Genomic DNA, 20,129 nt, shown 5'->3' on the forward strand with positions numbered 1-20,129 from the left:
GTGTCTCTCTGTGTCTCTCTCTATCTCTCCCTGTCTCTCTCTCTGTCTCTCTCTGTCTCTCTCTGTCTCTCTCTCTGTCTATCTCGGTCTCTCTCTCTGTCTCTCTCTGTCTCTATCTCTGTCTCTCTCTGTCTCTCTCTGTCTCTCTCTGTGTCTCTCTCTGTCTCTCTTAGTTTCTCTCTCTGTCTCTGTCTCTCTCTGTCTCTCTTTTTGTCTCTGTCTCTCTCTGTCTCTATCTCTGTCTCTCTTTGTCTCTCATTGTCTCTCTCTGTCTCTCTCTGTTTCTTACTGTCTCTATCTCTGTCTCTCTCTGTTTATCTCTTTGTCTCTCTTTGTCTCTCTCTGAGTCTCTCTATGTCTCTATCTCTTTCTCTCTGTCTCTCTCTGTCTCTCTCTTTGTCTTTCTCTGTCTCTATCTCTGTCTCTCTCAGTCTTTCTCTGTCTCTCTCTGTCTCTCTCTTTCTCTGTGTCTCTCTCTGTCTCTCTCTGTCTTTCTCTGTCTCCCTCTTTCTCTCTCTGTCTCTCTCTCTCTGTCACTCTCTGTCTCTATCTTTGTCTCTCTTGGTTTATCACTCTGTCGCTCTGTCACTCTCTGTGTCTCTCTCTGTCTCTCTCTATCTCTCCCTGTCTCTCTCTCTGTCTCTCTTTGTCTCTCTCTCTGTCTCTCTCTGTATCTCTCTGTCTCTATCTGTATCTCTCTGTCTCTCTCTCTATCTCTGTCTCTAAATGTCTCTGCCACTGTCTCTCTCTGTCTCTCTCTGTCTCCCTCTCTCTCTGTCACTCTCTGTCTCTCTCTGTGTTAATCTCTGTCTCTCTCAGTCTCTCTCTGTCTCTCTCTGTCTCTCTCTGTGTCTCTCTCTGTCTCTCTCTGTATTTATCTCTGTCTCACTCAGTCTCTCTCTGTCTCTCTCTGTATCTCTCTGTTTCTCTCTCTGTCTTTCTCTGTCTCTCTCTATCTCTCACTGTGTCTCTCTCTGTCTCTCTCTGTGTCTCTCTCTGTCTCTCTCTGTCTCTCTCTATGTCTCTCTCTGTCTCTATATCTGTCACTCTCTGTCTCTCTCTGTCTCTCTCTGTCTCTCTCTCTGTATATCTCAGTCTCTCTCTCTGTCTCTCTCTGTCTCTATCTCTGTCTCTCTCTGTCTCTCTCTGTCTCTCTCTGTCTCTCTCTGTGTCTCTCTCTGTCTCTCTCAGTCTCTCTCTCTGTCTCTGTCTCTCTCTGTCTCTCTCTTTGTCAGTGTCTCTCTCTGTCTTCTTTGTCTCTCTCTGTCTCCCTCTCTCTTTGTCTCTCTCTGTCTCTCTCTGTGTCTCTCTCTGTCTCTCTCTGTCGTTCTCTGTCTCCCTCTGTCTCTCTCTGTCTCTATCTCTGACTCCCTCTGTTTATCATATCTCTGTCACTCTCTGTCTCTCTCTGTCTCTCTCTGTCTCTCTCTGTCTCTCTCTGTCTCTCTCTGTCTCTCTCTGTCTCTCTCTTAGTCTCTCTCTCTGTCTCTGTCTCTCTCTGTCTCTCTCTTTGTCTCTGTCTCTCTCTGTCTCTATCTCTGTCTCTCTTTGTCTCTTATTGTCTCTCTCTGTCTCTCTTTGTCTCTCTCTGTCTCTATCTCTGTCTCTCTCTGTTTATCTCTTTGTCTCTCTCTGTCTCTCTCTGCATATCTCTATGTCTCTATCTCTTTCTCTCTGTCTCTCTCTGTCTCTCTCTGTCTCTCTCTTTGTCTTTCTCTGTCTCTATCTCTGTCTCTCTCAGTCTCTCTCTCTGTCTCTCTCTGTCTCTCTCTGTCTTTCTCTGTCTTTCTCTGTCTCTCGCTGTCACTCTCTGTCTCTGTGTCTCTCTCTGACTCTCTCTGTCTTTCTCTGTCTCCCTCTCTCTCTCTGTCTCTCTCTCTCTCTGTCACTCTCTGTCTCTATCTCTGTCTCTCTCTGTTTATCACTCTGTCGCTCTGTCACTCTCTGTGTCTCTCTCTGTCTCTCTATCTATCTCTCTGTCTCTCTCTGTATCTCTCTGTCTCTCTCTATATCTCTGTCTCTCTCTGTCTCTGCCACTGTCTCTCTCTGTCTCTCTCTGTCTCCCTCTATCTCTGTCTCTCACTGTCTCTCTCTGTCTTAATCTCTGTCTCTCTCAGTCTCTCTCTGTCTCTCTCTGTCTCTCTCTGTCTCTCTCTGTCTTTATCTCTGTCTATCTCAGTCTTTCTCTGTCTCTCTCTGTCTCTCTCTGTGTCTCTCTCTGTCTTTCTCTGTCTCCCTCTGTCTCTCTCTGGCTCTATCTCTGTCTCTCTCTGTTTATCACTCTGTCGCTCTGTCTCTCTCTGTGTCTCTCTGTGTCTCTCTCTATCTCTCACTGTGTCTCTCTCTGTCTCTCTCTGTGTCTCTCTCTGTCTCTCTCTGTCTCTCTCTATGTCTCTCTCTGTCTCTATTTCTGTCACTCTCTGTCTCTATCTGTCTCTCTCTGTCTCTCTCTGTCTCTCTCTCTGTCTATCTGGGTCTCTCTCTCTGTCTCTCTCTGTCTCTATCTCTGACTCTCTCTGTCTCTCTCTGTGTCTCCCTCTGTCTCTCTCTGTCTCTCTCTATGTCTCTCTCTGTCTCTATCTCTGTCCCTCTCTGTCTCTATCTGTCTCTCTCTGTCTCTCTCTGTCTCTCTCTGTCTATCTCGGTCTCTCTCTGTCTCTCTCTGTCTCTATCTCTGTCTCTCTCTGTCTCTCTCTGTCTCTCTCTGTCTCTCTGTGTCTCTCTCTCTCTCTCTCTGTCTTTCTCTGTCGCCCTCTGTCTCTCTCTGTCTCTATCTCTGTCTCTCTCTGTTTATCATATCTCTGTCACTCTCTGTCTCTATCTGTCTCTCTCTGTCTCTCTCTGTCTCGCTCTGTCTCTCTGTCTATCTCGTTCTCTCTCTCTGTCTCTCTCTGTCTCTATCTCTGTATCTCTCTGTCTCTCTCTGTCTCTCCCTGTCTTTCTCTGTGTCTCTGTCTGTCTCTCTTAGTCTCTCTCTCTGTCTCTGTCTCTCTCTGTCTCTCTCTTTGTCTCTGTCTCTCTCTGTCTCTATGTCTGTCTCTCTTTGTCTCTCATTGTCTCTCTCTGTCTAGATCTTTGTCTCTGTTTCTCTCGGTGTCTCTCTGTGTCTCTCTTTGTGTCTCTCTCTGTCTCTTTCTCTCACTCTGTCTCTCTCTGTCTCTCTCTCTGTCTCTCTCTGTGTCTCTCTGTCTCTATCTCTGTCTCTCTCTGTCTCTCTCTGTCTTTCTCTGTCTCTCTCTGTGTCTCGCTGTCTCTCTCTTTCTCTGTGTCTCTCTCTGTCTCTCTCTGTCTTTCTCTGTCTCCCTCTCTCTCTCTCTTTCTCTCTCTCTCTGTCACTCTCTGTCTCTATCTCTGTCTCTCTCTGTTTATCACTCTGTCGCTCTGTCACTCTCTGTGTCTCTCTCTGTCTCTCTCTATCTCTCCCTGTGTCTCTCTCTGTCTCACTCTGTCTCTCTTTGTCTCTCTCTCTGTCTCTCTCTGTTTCTATCTGTATCTCTCTGTCTCTCCCTGTATCTCTCTGTCTCTCTCTATATAACTGTCTCTCTCTGTCTGCCACTGTCTCTCTCTGTCTCCCTCTCTCTCTGTCTCTCTCTGTCTCTCTCTTTCTTAATCTCTGTTTCTCTCAGTCTCTCTCTGTCTCTCTCTGTCTCTCTCTATCTCTCTCTATGTCTCTCTCTGTCTCTATCTCTGTCTCTCTCTGTCTCTATTTCTGTCACTCTCTGTCACTATCTGTCTCTCTCTGTCTCTCTCTGTCTCTCTCTCTGTCTATCTCGGTCTCTCTCTCTGTCTCTCTCTGTCTCTATCTCTGTTCTCTCTGTCTCTCTCTGTCTCTCTCTGTGTCTCTCTCTGTCTCTCTCAGTCTCTCTCTCTCTCTGTCTCTCTCTGTCTCTCTCTTTGTCAGTGTCTCTCTCTGTCTTCTTTGTCTCTCTCTGTCTCCCTCTCTTTGTCTCTCTCTGTCTCTCTCTGTCTCTCTCTCTGTCTCTCTCTGTCTTTCTCTGTCTCCCTCTGTCTCTCTCTGTCTATCTCTGACTCTCTCTGTTTATCATAACTCTGTCACTCTCTGTCTCTATCTGTCTCTCTCTGTCTCTCTCTGTCTCTCTGTCTATTTCAGTCTCTCTCTCTGTCTCTCCATGTCTCTATCTCTGTATCTCTTTGTCTCTCTCTGTCTCTCTCTGTCTCTCTCTGTCTCTCTCTGTCTCTCTCTGTCTCTCTCTGTCTCTCTCTGTCTCTCTCTGGGTCTCTCTTAGTCTCTCTCTCTGTCTCTGTCTCTCTCTGTCTCTCTCTTTGTCTCTGTCTCTCTCTGTCTCTATCTCTGTCTCTCTTTGTCTCTCATTGTCTCTCTCTGTCTCTCTCTGTCTCTATCTCTGTCTCTCTCTGTTTATCTCTTTGTCTCTCTCTGTCTCTCTCTGCGTCTCTCTATGTCTCTATCTCTTTCTCTCTGTCTCTCTCTGTCTCTCTCTTTGTCTTTCTCTGTCTCTATCTCTGTCTCTCTCAGTCTCTCTCTCTGTCTCTCTCTGTCTCTATCTCTGTATCTCTCTGTCTCTCTCTATCTCTCCCTGTTTCTCTCTGTGTCTCTCTCTGTCTCTCTTAGTCTCTCTCTCTGTCTCTGTCTCTCTCTGTCTTTCTCTTTGTCTCTGTCTCTCTCTGTCTCTATGTCTGTCTCTCTTTGTATCTCATTGTCTCTCTATGTCTAGATCTTTGTCTCTGTTTCTCTCGGTGTCTCTCTGTGTCTCTCTATGTGTCTCTCTCTGTCTCTCTCTGTCTCTCTCTCTGTCTCTCTCTGTCTCTCTCTGTCTCTGTGTTTCTCTCTGTCTTTCTCTGTCTCCCTCTGTCTCTCTCTGGCTCTATCTCTGTCTCTCTCTGTTTATCACTCTGTCTCTCTGTCTCTCTCTGTGTCTCTCTCTGTCTCTCTCTATCTCTCACTGTGTCTCTCTCTGTCTCTCTCTGTGTCTCTCTCTGTCTCTCTCTATGTCTCTCTCTGTTTCTATCTCTGTCACTCTGTCTCTATCTGTCTCTCTCTGTCTCTCTCTGTCTCTCTCTCTGTCTCTCTCGGTCTCTCTCTCTGTCTCTCTCTGTCTCTATCTCTGTATCTCTCTGTCTCTCTCTGTCTCTCTCTGTGTCTCTCTCTGTCTCTCTCAGTCTCTCTCTCTGTCTCTGTCTCTCTCTGTCTCTCTCTTTGTCAGTGTCTCTCTCTGTCTTCTTAGGCTCTCTCTGTCTCCCTCTCTCTTTGTCTCTCTGTCTCTCTCTGTGTCTCTCTCTGTCTCTCTCTCTCTTTCTCTGTCTCCCTCTGTCTTTCTCTGTCTCTATCTCTACTCTCTCTGTTTATCATAACTCTGTCACTCTCTGTCTCTATCTGTCTCTCTCTGTCTCTCTCTGTCTCTCTCAGTCTCTTTCGGTCTCTCTCTCTGTCTCTCTCTGTCTCTATCTCTGTCTCTCTCTGTCTCTCTATGTCTCTCTCTGTCTCTCTCTGTCTCTCTCTGTCTCTCTCTGTCTCTCTCTGGGTCTCTCTTAGTCTCTCTCTCTGTCTCTGTCTCTCTCTGTCTCTCTCTTTGTCTCTGTCTCTCTCTGTCTCTATCTCTGACTCTCTTTGTCTCTCATTGTCTCTCTCTGTCTCTCTCTGTCTCTCTCTGTCTCTATCTCTGTCTCTCTCTGTTTATCTCTTTGTCTCTCTCTGTCTCTCTCTGCGTATCTCTATGTCTCTATTTCTTTCTCTCTGTCTCTATCTCTGTCTCTCTCAGTCTCTCTCTGTCTCTCTCTGTTTATCACTCTGACGCTCTGTCCCTCTCTGTGTCTCTCTGTCTCTCTCTATCTCTCCCTGTCTCTCTCTCTGTCTCTCTCTGTCTCTCTTTGTCTCTATCTCGCTCTATCTCTGTCTCTCTCTGTTTATGTCTTTGTCTCTCTCTGTCTCTCTCTGCGTCTCTCTATGTCTCTATTTCTTTCTCTCTGTCTCTATCTCTGTCTCTCTCAGTCTCTCTCTGTCTCTCTCTGTCATTCTTTGTCTCTTTTTCTGTCTCTCTCTGTCTAGATCTTTGTCTGTTTCTCTCGGTGTCTCTCTGTGTCTCTCTATGTGTCTCTCTGTGTCTCTGTCTCTCACTCTGTCTCTCTCTTTCTCTCTCTCTGTCTCTCTCTGTGTCTCTCTCTCTCTATCTCTGTCTCTCTCTGTCTCTCTCTGTCTTTCTCTGTCTCTCTCTGTCTCTCGCTTTCTCTCTCTGTCTCTGTGTCTCTCTCTGTCTCTCTCTGTCTTTCTCTGTCTCCCTTTCTTTCTCTCTGTCTCTCTCTCTGTCACACACTGTCTCTTTCTCTGTCTCTCTCTGTTTATCACTCTGACGCTCTGTCCCTCTCTGTGTCTCTCTCTGTCTCTCTCTATCTCTCCCTGTCTCTCTCTCTGTCTCTCTCTGTCTCTCTTTGTCTCTCTCTCTGTCTCTCTGTCTCTCTCTGTATCTCTCTGTCTCTCTCTGTATCTCTCTGTCTCTATCACTATCTCTGTCTCTCTCTGTCTCTGCCACTGTCTCTCTCTGTCTCTCGCTGTCTCCCTCTCTCTCTGTCTCTCTCTGTCTCTCTCTGTCTTAATCTCTGTCTCTCCCAATCTCTCTCTCTCTCTCTCTGTCTCTCTCTGTGTCTCTCTCTGTCTCTCTCTGTCTTTATCTCTGTCTATCTCAGTCTCTCTCTGTCTCTCTCTGTCTATCTCTGTGTCTCTCTCTGTCTTTCTCTGTCTCCCTCTGTCTCTCTCTGGCTCTATCTCAGTCTCTCTCTGTTTATCTCTCTGTCGCTCTGTCTCTCTCTCTGTGTCTCTCTCTATCTCTGTCTATCTCTCACTGTGTCTCTCTCTGTCTCTCTCTGTCTCTCCCTGTCTCTCTCTGTCTCTCTGTCTCTATCTCTGTCTCTCTCTGTCTCTCTCTCTGTCTCTCTCTATCTCTCCCTGTGTCTCACTCAGTCTCTCTCAGTCTCTCTCGGTGTCTCTCTCTGTCTCTCTTTGTCTCTCTCTGATTCTCTCTCTGTCTCTCTCAGTCTCTCTCTGTTTCTCTCAGTCTCTCTCTGTCTCTTTCTGTCTCTCTCTTTGTCTCTCTCTGTCTTTAACTCTGTCTCTCTCAGTCTCTCTCTGTCTCTCTCTGTGTTTCGCTCTGTCTTTCTCTGTCTCCCTCTGTCTCTCTCTGGATCTATCTTTGTCTCTCTCTGTTTATCACTCTGTTTCTCTGTCTCTCTCTGTGTCTCTCTCTGTCTCTCTCTATCTCTCACTCTGTCTCTCTTTGTCTCTCTCTGTGTCTCTCTCTGTCTCTCTCTGTCTCTCTCTATGTCTCTCTCTGTCTCTATCTCTGTCACTCTCTGTCTCTATCTGTCTCTCTCTGTCTCTCTCTGTCTCTCTCTGTCTCTCTCTGTGTCTCTCTCTGTCTCTCTCAGTCTCTCTCTCTGTCTCTGTCTCTCTCTGTCTCTCTCTTTGTCAGTGTCTCTCTCTGTCTTCTTTGTCTCTATCTGTCTCCCTCTCTCTTTGTCTCTCTCTGTCTCTCTCTGTGTCTCTCTCTGTCTCTCTCTCTCTTTCTCTGTCTCCCTTGTCTCTCTCTGTCTCTATCTCTGACTCTCTCTGTTTATCATATCTCTGTCACTCTCTGTCTCTATCTGCCTCTCTCTGTCTCTCTCTGTCTCTCTCTGTCTCTCTGTCTATCTCGGTCTCTCTCTCTGTCTCTCTCTGTCTCTATCTCTGTCTCTCTCTGTCTCTCTCTGTCTCTCTCTGTCTCTCTCTGTTTCTCTCTCTGTCTCTCTTAGTCTCTCTCTCTGTCTCTGTCTCTCTCTGTCTCTCTCTTTGTCTCTGTCTCTCTCTGTCTCTATCTCTGTCTCTCTTTGTCTCTCATTGTCTCTCTCTGTCTCTCTCTGTCTCTCTCTGTCTCTAACTCTGTCTCTCTCTATTTATCTCTTTGTCTCTCTCTGTCTCTCTCTGCGTCTCTCTATGTCTCTATCTCTTTCTCTCTGTCTCTCTCTGTCTCTCTCTTTGTCTTTCTCTGTCTCTATCTCTGTCTCTCTCAGTCTCTCTCTCTGTCTCTCTCTGTCATTCTTTGTCTCTTTTTCTGTCTCTCTCTGTCTAGATCTTTGTCTCTGTTTCTCTCGGTGTCTCTCTGTGTCTCTCTATGTGTCTCTCTGTGTCTCTGTCTCTCACTCTGTCTCTCTCTGTCTCTCTCTCTGTCTCTCTCTGTGTCTCTCTGTCTCTATCTCTGTCTCTCTCTGTCTCTCTCTGTCTTTCTCTGTCTCTCTCTGTCTCTTGCTGTCTCTCTCTGTCTCTGTGTCTCTCTCTGTCTCTCTCTGTCTTTCTCTGTCTCCCTCTCTCTCTCTCTGTCTCTCTCTCTCTGTCACTCTCTGTCTCTATCTTTGTCTCTCTTGGTTTATCACTCTGTCGCTCTGTCACTCTCTGTGTCTCTCTCTGTCTCTCTCTATCTCTCCCTGTCTCTCTCTGTCTCTCTCTGTCTCTCTTTGTCTCTCTCTCTGTCTCTCTCTGTATCTCTCTGTCTCTCTCTGTATCTCTCTGTCTCTCTCACTATCTATGTCTCTCTCTGTCTCTGCCACTGTCTCCCTCTGTCTCTCTCTGTCTCCCTCTCTCTCTGTCTCTCGCTGTCTCTCTCTGTCTTAATCTCTGTCTCTCTCAGTCTCTCTCTGTTTCTCTCAGTCTCTCTCTGTCTCTCTCTGTCTCTCTCTGTGTCTCTCTCTGTCTTTATCTCTGTCTCTCTCAGTCTCTCTCTGTCTCTCTCTGTGTTTCTCTCTGTCTTTCTCTGTCTCCCTCTGTCTCTCTCTGGCTCTATCTCTGTCTCTCACTGTTTATCACTCTGTCTCTCTGTCTCTCTCTGTGTCTCTCTCTGTCTCTCTCTATCTCTCACTGTGTCTCCCTCTGTCTCTCTCTGTGTCTCTGTCTCTCTCTGTCTCTCTCTATGTCTCTCTCTGTCTCTATCTCTGTCACTCTCTGTCTCTTTCTGTCTCTCTCTGTCTCTCTCTGTCTCTCTCTGTGTCTCTCTCTGTCTCTCTCAGTCTCTCTCTGTCTCTGTCTCTCTCTGTCTCTCTCTTTGTCAGTGTCTCTCTCTGTCTTCTTTGTCTCTCTCTGTCTCCCTCTCTCTTTGTCTCTCTGTCTCTCTCGGTGTCTCTCTCTGTCTCTCTCTCTCTTTCTCTGTCTCCCTCTGTTTCTCTCTGTCTCTATCTCTGACTCTCTCTGTTTATCATATCTCTGTCACTCTCTGTCTCTATCTGTCTCTCTCTGTCTCTCTCTGTCTCTCTCTCTGTCTATCTCGGTCTCTCTCTCTATCTCTCTCTGTCTCTATCTCTGTCTCTGTCTCTCTCTGTCTCTCTCTGTGTCTCTCTCTGTCTCTCTCAGTCTCTCTCTCTGTCTCTGTCTCTCTCTGTCTCTCGCTTTGTCTCTCTCTGTCTCTCTCTGTCTCTATCTCTGTCTGTCTCTCTCTCTGTCTCTCTCTGTCTCTCTCTGTGTCTCTGTCTCTCTCTCTGTCTCTGTCTCTCTCTGTCTCTCTCTTTGTCAGTGTCTCTCTGTGTCTTCTTTGTCTCTCTCTGTCTCCATCTCACTTTGTCTCTCTCTGTCTCTCTCTGTGTCTCTCTCTGTCTCTCTCTGTCTTTATCTGTCGCCCTCTGTCTCTCTCTTTCTCTATCTCTGACTCTCTCTGTTTATCATATCTCTGTCACTTTCTGTCTCTATCTGTCTCTCTCTGTCTCTCTCTGTCTCTCTCTGTCTCTCTCTCTGTATATCTCGGTCTCTCTCTCTGTCTCTCTCTGTCTCTATCTCTGTATCTCTCTGTCTCTCTCTGTCTCTCCCTGTTTCTCTCTGTGTCTCTCTCTGTCTCTCTCTATCTCTCACTGTGTCTCTCTCTGTGTCTCTCTGTGTCTCTCTCTGTCTCTCTCTATGTCTCTCTCTGTCTCTATCTCTGTCACTCTCTGTCTCTATCTGTCTCTCTCTGTCTCTCTCTGTCTCTCTCTGTGTCTCTCTCTGTCTCAATCAGTCTCTCTCTCTGTCTCTCTCTCTGTCTCTCTCTGTATCTCTCTGTCTCTCTCTGTATCTCTCTGTCTCTCTCACTATCTATGTCTCTCTCTGTCTCTGCCACTGTCTCCCTCTGTCTCTCTCTGTCTCCCTCTCTCTCTGTCTCTCGCTGTCTCTCTCTGTCTTAATCTCTGTCTCTCTCAGTCTCTCTCTGTTTCTCTCAGTCTCTCTCTGTCTCTCTCTGTCTCTCTCTGTGTCTCTCTCTGTCTTTATCTCTGTCTCTCTCAGTCTCTCTCTGTCTCTCTCTGTGTTTCTCTCTGTCTCTATCTCTGTCACTCTCTGTCTCTTTCTGTCTCTCTCTGTCTCTCTCTGTGTCTCTCTCTGTCTCTCTCAGTCTCTCTGTCTCTGTCTCTGTCTGTCTCTCTCTTTGACAGTGTCTCTCTCTGTCTTCTTTGTCTCTCTCTGTCTCCCTCTCTCTTTGTCTCTCTGTCTCTCTCTGTGTCTCTCTCTGTCTCTCTCTCTCTTTCTCTGTCTCCCTCTGTCTCTCTCTGTCTCTATCTCTGACTCTCTCTGTTTATCATATCTCTGTCACTCTCTGTCTCTATCTGTCTCTCTCTGTCTCTCTCTGTCTCTCTCTCTGTCTATCTCGGTCTTTCTCTCTATCTCTCTCTGTCTCTGTCTCTCTCTGTCTCTCTCTGTGTCTCTCTCTGTCTCTCTCAGTCTCTCTCTCTGTCTCTGTCTCTCTCTGTCTCTCGCTTTGTCTCTCTCTGTCTCTCTCTGTCTCTATCTCTGTCTCTCTCTCTCTGTCTCTCTCTGTCTCTCTCTGTGTCTCTGTCTCTCTCTCTGTCTCTGTCTCTCTCTGTCTCTATCTTTGTCAGTGTCTCTCTCTGTCTTCTTTGTCTCTCTGTGTCTCCCTCTCTCTTTGTCTCTCTCTGTCTCTCTCTGTGTCTCTCTCTGTCTCTCTCTGTCTTTCCCTGTCGCCCTCTGTCTCTCTCTGTCTCTATCTCTGACTCTCTCTGTTTATCATATCTCTGTCACTCTCTGTCTCTATCTGTCTCTCTCTGTCTCTCTCTGTCTCTCTCTCTGTATATCTCGGTCTCTCTCTCTGTCTCTCTCTGTCTCTATCTCTGTATCTCTCTGTCTCTCTCTGTCTCTCCCTGTTTCTCTCTGTGTCTCTCTCTGTCTCTCTTAGTCTCTCTCTCTCTATCTCTGTCTCTCTCTGTCTTTCTCTTTGTCTCTGTCTCTCTCTGTCTCTATGTCTGTCTCTCTTTGTCTCTCATTGTCTCTCTATGTCTAGATCTTTGTCTCTGTTTCTCTCGTTGTCTCTCTGTGTCTCTCTATGTGTCTCTCTGTGTCTCTGTCTCTCACTCTGTCTCTCTCTGTCTCTCTCTGTCTCTCTCTGTCTCTCTCTGTCTCTCTCTGTGTTTCTCTCTGTCTTTCTCTGTCTCCCTCTCTCTCTCTCTTGCTCTATCTCTGTCTCTTTCTGTTTATCACTCTGTCTCTCTCTGTGTCTCTCTTTGTCTCTCTCTATCTCTCACTGTGTCTCTCTCTGTCTCTCTCTGTGTCTCTCTCTGTCTCTCTCTATGTCTCTCTCTGTCTCTATCTCTGTCACTCTCTGTCTCTATCTGTCTCTCTCTGTCTCTCTGTCTCTCTCTCTGTCTATCTCGGTCTCTCTCTCTGTCTCTCTCTGTCTCTATCTCTGTCTCTCTCTGTCTCTCTCTGTCTCTCTCTGTGTCTCTCTCTGTCTCTCTCAGTCTCTGTCTCTGTCTCTGTCTCTGTCTCTGTCTCTCTCTGTCTCTCTCTTTGTCAGTGTCTCTCTCTGTCTTCTTTGTCTCTCTCTGTCCCTCTGTCTTTCTCTGTCTCCCTCTGTCTCTCTCTGTCTCTATCTCTGACTCTCTCTGTTTATCATAACTCTGTCACTCTCTGTCTCTATCTGTCTCTCTTTGTCTCTCTCTGTCTCTCTCTGTCTCTCTCTCTGTCTATTTCAGTCTCTCTCTCTGTCTCTCTCTGTCTCTCTCTGTCTCTCTCTGTCTCTCTCTGTCTCTCTCTGTCTCTCTCTGTCTCTCTCTGTCTCTCTCTAGGTCTCTCTTAGTCTCTCTCTCTGTCTCTCTCTGTCTCTCTCTTTGTCTCTGTCTCTCTCTGTCTCTATCTCTGTCTCTCTTTGTCTCTCCTTGCCTCTCTCTGTCTCTCTCTGTCTCTCTCTGTCTCTTTCTCTGTCTCTCTCTGTTTATCTCTTTGTCTCTCTCTGTCTCTCTCTGCATCTCTCTATGTCTCTATCTCTTTCTCTCTGTCTCTATCTCTGTCTCTCTCAGTCTCTCTCTCTGTCTCTCTCTGTCATTCTTTGTCTCTTTTTCTGTCTCTCTCTGTCTAGATCTTTGTCTCTGTTTCTCTCGGTATCTCTCTGTGTCTCTCTATGTGTCTCTCTGTGTCTCTGTCTCTCACTCTGTCTCTCTCTGTCTCTCTCTCTGTCTCTCTCTGTGTGTCTCTCTCTCTATCTCTGTCTCTCTCTGTCTCTCTCTGTCTTTCTCTGTCTCTCTCTGTCTCTCGCTGTCTCTCTCTGTCTCTGTGTCTCTCTCTGTCTCTCGCTGTCTCTCTCTGTCTCTGTGTCTCTCTCTGTCTCTCTCTGTCTTTCTCTGTCTCCCTTTCTTTCTCTCTGTCTCTCTCTCTGTCACTCTCTGTCTCTATCTCTGTCTCTCTCTGTTTTTCACTCTGTCGCTCTGTCACTCTCTGTGTCTCTCTCTGTCTCTCTCTATCTCTCCCTTTCTCTCTCTCTGTCTCTCTCTGTCTCTCTTTGTCTCTCTCTCTCTCTGTCTCTCTCTGTATCTCTCTGTCTCTCTCTGTATCTCTCTGTCTCTCTCATTATCTCTGTCTCTCTCTGTCTCTACCACTGTCTCTCTCTGTCTCTCTCTGTCTCCCTCTCTCTCTGTCTCTCTCTGTCTCTCTCTGTCTTAATCTCTGTCTCTCTCAGTCTCTCTCTGTTTCTCTCAGTCTCTCTCTGTCTCTTTCTGTCTCTCTCTTTGTCTCTCTCTGCCTTTATCTCTGTCTCTCTAAGTCTCTCTCTGTCTCTCTCTGTGTTTCTCTCTGTCTTTCTCTGTCTCCCTCTGTCTCTCTCTGGCTCTATCTCTGTCTCTCTCTGTTTATCACTCTGTCTCTCTGTCTCTCTCTGTGTCTCTCTCTGTCTCTCTCTATCTCTCACTGTGTCTCTCTCTGTCTCTCTCTGTGTCTCTCTCTGTCTCTCTCTGTCTCTCTCTATGTCTCTCTCTGTCTCTATCTCTGTCACTCTCTGTCTCTATCTGTCTCTCTCTGTCTCTCTCTGTCTCTCTCTTTGTCTCTCTCTGTCTCTCTCAGTCTCTCTCTCTGTCTCTGTCTCTCTCTGTCTCTCTCTTGGTCAGTGTCTCTCTCTGTCTTCTTTGTCTCTGTCTCCCTCTCTCTTTGTCTCTCTCTGCCTCTCTCTCTCTTTCTCTGTCTCCCTCTGTCTCTCTGTGTCTCTATCTCTGACTCTCTCTGTTTATCATATCTCTGTCACTCTCTGTCTCTATCTGTCTCTCTCTGTCTCTCTCTGTCTCTCTCTCTGTCTATCTCGGTCTCTCTCTCTGTCTCTCTATGTCTCTATCTCTGTCTCTCTCTGTCTCTCTCTGTCTCTCTCTGTCTCTCTCTGTCTCTCTCTGTCTCTCTTAGTCTCTCTCTCTTTCTCTGTCTCTCTCTGTCTCTCTCTTTGTCTCTGTCTCTCTCTGTCTCTATCTCTGTCTCTCTTTGTCTCTCATTGTCTCTCTCTGTCTCTCTCTGTCTCTATCTCTGTCTTTCTCTATTTATCTCTTTGTCTCTCTCTGTCTCTCTCTGCATCTCTCTATGTCTCTATCTCTTTCTCTCTGTCTCTCTCTGTCCCTCTCTGTCTCTCTCTGTCTCTCTCTTTGTCTTTCTCTGTCTCTATCTCTGTCTCTCTCAGTCTCTCTCTCTGTCTCTCTCTGTCATTCTTTGTCGTTTTTTCTGTCTGTGTCTAGATCTTTGTCTCTGTTTCTCTCGGTGTCTCTCTGTGTCTCTCTATGTGTCTCTGTGTGTCTCTGTCTCTCACTCTGTCTCTCTCTGTCTCTCTCTCTGTCTCTCTCTGTGTCTCTGTCTCTATCTCTGTCTCTCTCTGTCTCTCTCTGCCTTTCTCTGTCTCTCTCTGTCTCTCGCTGTCTCTCTCTGTCTCTGTGTCTCTCTCTGTCTCTCTTTGTCTTTCTCTGTCTCCCTCTCTCTCTCTCTGTCTCTCTCTCTCTGTCACTCTCTGTCTCTATCTTTGTCTCTCTTGGTTTATCACTCTGTCGCTCTGTCACTCTCTGTGTCTCTCTCTGTCTCTCTCTATCTCTCCCTGTCTCTCTCTCTGTCTCTCTCTGTCTCTCTTTGTCTCTCTCTCTGTATCTCTCTGTCTCTCTCTGTATCTCACTGTCTCTCTCTGTATCTCTCTGTCTCTCTCACTATCTCTGTCTCTCTCTGTCTCTGCCACTGTCTCTCTCTGTCTCCCTCTCTCTCTGTCTCTCTCTGTCTCTCTCTGTGTCTCTCTCTGTCTCTCTCAGTCTCTCTCTAAGTCTCTGTCTCTCTCTGTCTCTCTCTTTGTCAGTGTCTCTCTCTGTGTTCTTTGTCTCTATCTGTCTCCCTCTCTCTTTGTCTCTCTCTGTCTCTCTCTGTGTCTGTCTCTGTCTCTCTCTCTCTTTCTCTGTCTCCCTCTGTCTCTCTCTGTCTCTATCTCTGACTCTCTCTGTTTATCATATCTCTGTCACTCTCTGTCTCTGTCTCTCTCTGTCTCTCTCTGTCTCTCTCTGTCTCTCTGTCTATCTCGGTCTCTCTCTCTGTCTCTCTCTGTCTCTATCTCTGTCTCTCTCTGTCTCTCTCTGTCTCTCTCTGTCTCTCTCTGTGTCTCTCTCTGTCTCTCTTAGTCTCTCTCTCTGTCTCTGTCTCTCTCTGTCTCTCTCTTTGTCTCTGTCTCTCTCTGTCTCTATCTCTGTCTCTCTTTGTCTCTCATTGTCTCTCTCTGTCTCTCTCTGTCTCTCTCTGTCTCTATCTCTGTCTCTCTCTATTTATCTCTTTGTCTCTCAATGTTTCTCTCTGCGTCTCTCTATGTCTCTATCTCTTTCTCTCTGTCTCTCTCTGTCTCTCTCTGTCTCTCTCTTTGTCTTTCTATGTCTCTATCTCTGTCTCTCTCAGTCTCTCTCTCAGTCTCTCTCTGTCATTCTTTGTCTCTTTTTCTGTCTCTCTCTGTATAGATCTTTGTCTCTGTTTCTCTCGGTGTCTCTCTGTTTCTCTCTATGTGTCTCTCTGTGTCTCTATCTCTCACTCTGTCTCTCTCTCTGTCTCTCTCTGTGTCTCTCTGTCTCTATCTCTGTCTCTCTCTGTCTCTCTCTGTCTTTCTCTGTCTCTCTCTGTCTCTCGCTGTCTCTCTCTGTCTCTGTGTCTCTCACTGTCTCTCTCTGTCTTTCTCTGTCTCCCTCTCTCTCTCTCTGTCTCTCTCTCTCTGTCACTCTCTGTCTCTATCTTTGTCTCTCTTGGTTTATCACTCTGTCGCTCTGTCACTCTCTGTGTCTCTCTCTGTCTCTCTCTATTTCTCCCTGTCTCTCTCTGTCTCTCTCTGTCTCTCTTTGTCTCTCTCTCTGTCTCTCTCTGTCTCTCTCTGTATCTCTCTGTCTCTCTCTGTATCTCTCTGTCTCTCTCACTATCTATGTCTCTCTCTGTCTCTGCCACTGTCTCTCTCTGTCTCTCTCTGTCTCCCTCTCTCTCTGTCTCTCGCTCTCTCTCTCTGTCTTAATCTCTGTCTCTCTCAGTCTCTCTCTGTTTCTCTCAGTCTCTCTCTGTCTCTCTCTGTCTCTCTCTGTGTCTCTCTCTGTCTTTATCTCTGTCTCTCTCAGTCTCTCTCTGTCTCTCTCTGTGTTTCTCTCTGTCTTTCTCTGTCTCCCTCTGTCTCTCTCTGTTTATCACTCTGTCTCTCTGTCTCTCTCTGTGTCTCTCTCTGTCTCTCTCTATCTCTCACTGTGTCTCCCTCTGTCTCTCTCTGTGTCTCTGTCTCTCTCTGTCTCTCTCTATGTCTCTCTCTGTCTCTATCTCTGTCACTCTCTGTCTCTTTCTGTCTCTCTCTGTCTCTCTCTGTGTCTCTCTCTGTCTCTCTCAGTCTCTCTCTCTGTCTCTGTCTCTCTCTGTCTCTCTCTTTGACAGTGTCTCTCTCTGTCTTCTTTGTCTCTCTCTGTCTCCCTCTCTCTTTGTCTCTCTGTCTCTCTCTGTGTCTCTCTCTGTCTCTCTCTCTCTTTCTCTGTCTCCCTCTCTCTCTCTGTCTCTATCTCTGACTCTCTCTGTTTATCATATCTCTGTCACTCTCTGTCTCTATCTGTCTCTCTCTGTCTCTCTCTGTCTCTCTCTCTGTCTATCTCGGTCTCTCTCTCTATCTCTCTCTATCTCTATCTCTGTCTCTGTCTCTCTCTGTCACTCTCTGTGTCTCTCTCTGTCTCTCTAAGTCTCTCTCTCTGTCTCTGTCTCTCTCTGTCTCTCGCTTTGTCTCTCTCTGTCTCTCTCTGTCTCTATCTCTGTCTCTCTCTCTCTCTGTCTCTCTCTGTCTCTCTCTGTGTCTCTCTCTGTCTTTATCTCTGTCTCTCTCAGTCTCTCTCTGTCTCTCTCTGTGTTTCTCTCTGTCTTTCTCTGTCTCCCTCTGTCTCTATCTGGCTTTATCTCTGTCTCTCTCTGTTTATCACTCTGTCTCTCTGTCTCTCTCTGTGTCTCTCTCTGTCTCTCTCTATCTCTCACTGTGTCTCTCTCTGTCTCTCTCTGTGTCTCTGTCTCTCTCTGTCTCTCTCTATGTCTCTCTCTGTCTCTATCTCTGTCACTCTCTGTCTCTTTCTGTCTCTCTCTGTCTCTCTCTGTCTCTCTCTGTGTCTCTCTCTGTCTCTCTCAGTCTCTCTCTCTGTCTCTGTCTCTCTCTGTCTCTCTCTTTGACAGTGTCTCTCTCTGTCTTCTTTGTCACTCTCTGTCTCCCTCTCTCTTTGTCTCTCTGTCTCTCTCTGTGTCTCTCTCTGTCTCTCTCTCTCTTTATCTGTCTCCCTCTGTCTCTCTCTGTCTCTATCTCTGACTCTCTCTGTTTATCATATCTCTGTCACTCTCTGTCTCTATCTGTCTCTCTCTGTCTCTCTCTGTCTCTCTCTCTGTCTATCTCGGTCTCTCTCTCTATCTCTCTCTGTCTCTATCTCTGTCTCTGTCTCTCTCTGTCTCACTCTGTGTCTCTCTCTGTCTCTCTCAGTCTCTCTCTCTGTCTCTGTCTCTCTCTGTCTCTCGCTTTGTCTCTCTCTGTCTCTCTCTGTCTCTATCTCTGTCTCTCTCTCTGTCTCTCTCTGTCTCTCTCTGTGTCTCTGTCTCTCTCTCTGTCTCTGTCTCTCTCTGTCTCTCTCTTTGTCAGTGTCTCTCTCTGTCTTCTTTGTCTCTCTCTGTCTCCCTCTCTCTTTGTCTCTCTCTGTCTCTCTCTGTGTCTCTCTCTGTCTCTCTCTGTCTTTCTCTTTCGCCCTCTGTCTCTCTCTGTCTCTATCTCTGACTCTCTCTGTTTATCATATCTCTGTCACTCTCTGTCTCTATCTGTCTCTCTCTGTCTCTCTCTGTCTCTCTCTGTCTCTCTCTCTGTATATCTCGGTCTCTCTCTCTGTCTCTCTCTGTCTCTATCTCTGTATCTCTCTGTCTCTCTCTGTCTCTCCCTGTTCCTCTCTGTGTCTCTCTCTGTCTCTCTTTGTCTCTCTCTCTGTCTCTGTCTCTCTCTGTCTTTCTCGTTGTCTCTGTCTCTCTCTGTCTCTATGTCTGTCTCTCTTTGTCTCTTATTGTCTCTCTATGTCTAGATCTTTGTCTCTGTTTCTCTCGTTGTCTCACTGTGTCTCTCTATGTGTCTCTCTGTGTCTCTGTCTCTCACTCTGTCTCTCTCTGTCTCTCTCTGTCTCTCTCTGTCTCTCTCTGTGTTTCTCTCTGTCTTTCTCTGTCTCCCTCTGTCTCTCTCTGGCTCTATCTCTGTCTCTCTCTGTTTATCACTCTGTCTCTCTCTGAGTCTCTCTTTGTCTCTCTCTATCTCTCACTGTGTCTCTCTCTGTCTCTCTCTGTGTCTCTCTCTGTCTCTCTCTATGTCTCTCTCTGTCTCTCTCTCTGTCACTCTCTGTCTCTATCTGTCTCTCTCTGTCTCTCTCTCTGTCTATCTCTGTCTCTCTCTATGTCTCTCTCTGTCTCTATCTCTGTCCCTCTCTGTCTCTCTCTGTCTCTCTCTGTGTCTCTCTCTGTCTCTCTCAGGCTCTGTCTCTGTCTCTGTCTCTGTCTCTCTCTGTCTCTCTCTTTGTCAGTGTCTCTCTCTGTCTTCTTTGTCTCTCTCTGTCTCCCTCTCTCTTTGTCTCTCTGTCTCTCTCTGTGTCTCTCTCTGTCTCTCTCTGTCTTTCTCTGTCTCCCTCTGTCTCTCTCTGTCACTATCTCTGACTCTCTCTGTTTATCATAACTCTGTCACTCTCTGTCTCTATCTGTCTCTCTTTGTCTCTCTCTGTCTCTCTCTGTCTCTCTCTCTGTCTATTTCAGTCTCTCTCTGTCTCTCTCTGTCTCTATCTCTGTCTCTCTCTGTCTCTCTCTGTCTCTCTCTGTCTCTCTCTGTCTCTCTCTGTCTCTCACTGTCTCTCTCTGGGTCTCTCTTAGTCTCTCTCTCTGTCTCTGTCTGTCTCTATCTTTGTCTCTATCTCTCTCTGTCTCTATCTCTGTCTCTCTTTGTCTCTCCTTGCCTCTCTCTGTCTCTCTCTGCCTCTCTCTGTCTCTTTCTCTGTCTCTCTCTGTTTATCTCTTTGTCTCTCTCTGTCTCTCTCTGCATCTCTCTATGTCTCTATCTCTTTCTCTCTGTCTGTATCTCTGACTCTCTCTGTTTATCATATCTCTGTCACTCTCTGTCTCTCTCTGTCTCTCTCTGTCTCTCTCTCTGTCTATCTCGGTCTCTCTCTCTATCTCTCTCTGTCTCTATCTCTGTCTCTGTCTCTCTCTGTCTCTCTCTGTGTCTCTCTCTGTCTCTCTCAGTCTCTCTCTCTGTCTCTGTCTCTCTCTGTCTCTCGCTTTGTCTCTCTCTGTCTCTCTCTGTCTCTATCTCTGTCTCTCTCTCTGTCTCTCTCTGTCTCTCTCTGTGTCTCTGTCTCTCTCTCTGTCTCTGTCTCTCTCTGTCTCTCTCTTTGTCAGTGTCTCTCTCTGTCTTCTTTGTCTCTCTCTGTCTCCCTCTCTCTTTGTCTCTCTCTCTCTCTGTGTCTCTCTCTGTCTCTCTCTCTCTCTTTCTCTGTCTCCCTCTGTCTCTCTCTGTCTCTATCTCTGACTCTCTCTGTTTATCATATCTCTGTCACTCTCTGTCTCTATCTGTCTCTCTCTGTCCCTCTCTGTCTCGTTCTGTCTCTCTCTCTGTCTATCTCGGTCTCTCTCTCTGTCTCTCTCTGTCTCTATCTCTGTCTCTCTCTGTCTCTCTCTGTCTCTCTCTGTCTCTCTCTGTGTCTCTCTCTGTCTCTCTTAGTCTCTCTCTCTTTCTCTGTCTCTCTCTGTCTCTCTCTTTGTCTATGTCTCTCTCTGTCTCTATCTCTGTCTCTCTTTGTCTCTCATTGTCTCTCTCTGTCTCTATCTGTCTCTATCTCTGTCTTTCTTTATTTATCTCTTTGTCTCTCTCTGTCTCTATCTCTGTCTTTCTCTATTTATCTCTTTGTCTCTCTCTGTCTCTCTCTGCGTCTCTCTATGTCTCTATCTCTTTCTCTCTGTCTCTCTCTGTCTCTCTCTGTCTCTCTCTTTGTCTTTCTCTGTCTCTATCTCTGTCTCTCTCAGTCTCTCTCTCTGTCTCTCTCTGTCATTCTTTGTCGCTTTTTCTGTCTCTGTCTAGATCTTTGTCTCTGTTTCTCTCGGTGTCTCTCTGTGTCTCTCTATGTGTCTCTCTGTGTCTCTGTCTCTCACTCTGTCTCTCTCTGTCTCTCTCTCTGTCTCTCTCTGTGTCTCTCTGTCTCTATCTCTGTCTCTCTCTGTCTCTCTCTGCCTTTCTCTGTCTCTCTCTGTCTCTCGCAGTCTCTCTCTGTCTTTGTGTCTCTCTCTGTCTCTCTTTGTCTTTCTCTGTCTCCCTCTCTCTCTCTCTGTCTCTCTCTCTCTGTCACTCTCTGTCTCTATCTTTGTCTCTCTTGGT

The sequence above is a fragment of the Mus caroli genome, unplaced genomic scaffold, assembly GCF_978045245.1.
Source record: "Mus caroli unplaced genomic scaffold, Mus_caroli_1 scaffold_21, whole genome shotgun sequence".
NCBI lineage: Eukaryota > Metazoa > Chordata > Mammalia > Rodentia > Muridae > Mus > Mus caroli.